Below are 1746 nucleotides of genomic sequence, written 5' to 3' on the forward strand. Positions count from 1 at the left end.
GCCGGATCCAGCACGCTGCCTATTGGATCAATAAAGTTTTATTGGCACATCCGCATGCCTCAGGGGCAAAGGTGAGTAGTTGCAACAGAGAACTAAAATATGTTCTACTTGACCCTCTACAGAAAATGTTTGCCCACTCTTTGCTTACATAACAATAATGTTTATCTCCCATAAGCAGTCCAGATAGCCACTGAGAGGGAACTCTACCCAATACTCTGTAATTGTCTATATGGGGAAAAAAAATCTTAAAAAGAGTGAATCTAGGTATCTGTATAACTGATTCACTTTGCTGTACATCTGAAACTAACACAACATTGTGAATCAGCTATATTTCAATAAATATTTTCCATTGTCAAAAAAAGTTCAAATTTCCTATCAAAACAAGGAGTCCAGAGGAAGACAGCTCCAGGATCAGACAGGAGTACAGCAAGGACCCAACCTCCTTCCATCTCCTTCTTCTGTACCTTGGCCTCTCTTTCTTGGGCTTGTTGCTTCATGGTCACAAACTGGCTGCCACAGCTCCAGGCTTGATGACTTCCTCCTACAGTCACATTTAGGCAGGAAGAGGGGCAGACTTTCTCCTCATCTCTTTCTTATTAGGGAAATAAATCCTTCCAGGGCTATCCAGCAGAGGCCTCTTACCTCTCATGGTTAAGACCAGGGGTCAGCAAACATTTTCTGTAAAGATCCAGATAGTAAATATGGCAGGTTTTATGGATCATGTATGGTCTCTGCATCAAATTCATTTTTGAAACTGTTTTTTAAAAAATCTTTTAAAAATGTGAAAACCATTCTAGCTCACAGGTGTAGGTTACCCACACATGGTCTAGAGCTATTCACATGCCCACTTCCATACTGATGCCCAGCAAAGGGGCAGGGGGTTCACTATATTTTGACCAACCACCCAAAAGTGAGTGTTCTAGAAACATAGCCAAGACAGGTAGGCAGCCCTGGTGGCTGTCAGGGAGACAGTGGGATCACTTCCTGTCCCAGGGTGAAGAAGCGATTGGCTGCTGGTTTTTCCCTACGGAGGGGGAGAGCAGACCCCACCTGGAGACCTCCTTCGAGCTGGGTCCCCTGCTTGGCTCCTGATCCAGACCAGGCAGAGCGCGGCACATCCTAATGGACAGTCTCCTGCACTCTGTATTAACAACCAGGCTTAAAGCGCCCTCTTGTGCCTTAAACGTGAACGACGGCCCGGAGGTGTAGACTAGAAGCGCGCAGAGCAGCTCTACCAATTGTACAGCTCACACCAATTGTACAGTTCCCAGCGCCTGCTGTAAGAACTGACTCACTGGAAAAGACCCTGATGCTGGGAAAGATTGAAGGCAGGAGGAGAAGGGGACGACAGAGGATGAAATGGTTGGATGGCATCACCGACTGGATGGACATGAGTTTGAGTGAGTTCCGGGAGTTGATGAGGAACAGGGAAGCCTGGCGAGCTGCAGTCCATAGGGTTGCAAAGAACTGGACACGACTGAGCGACTGAACTGAACTGAACTGAGCGCCTGCTCACGTTCTGCTATAGTCTGGAGTCCCGAGGGCAGCACACCTGGTCATGCAACCCGTGTGGTGAGGCCCTGGGGCAGAAAGAAGCAGAGCCCCGCCCTCCCAAGAGAGACCGCTAGCAACTAGTGGCAAAGGGCGCCAAGGTGAAGCGTCACAGCGAGTCTACTTAGACTGATGTCAGTGGAAAGGGAAGAGACAGCGAAAGAAGGAAGGAGGGAGGGGAGGGGAAGGGAGGGG

The sequence above is a fragment of the Bison bison genome, unplaced genomic scaffold, assembly GCF_000754665.1.
Source record: "Bison bison bison isolate TAMUID 2011002044 unplaced genomic scaffold, Bison_UMD1.0 scf7180017864255, whole genome shotgun sequence".
In the NCBI taxonomy this organism is placed as follows: Eukaryota; Metazoa; Chordata; class Mammalia; order Artiodactyla; family Bovidae; genus Bison; species Bison bison.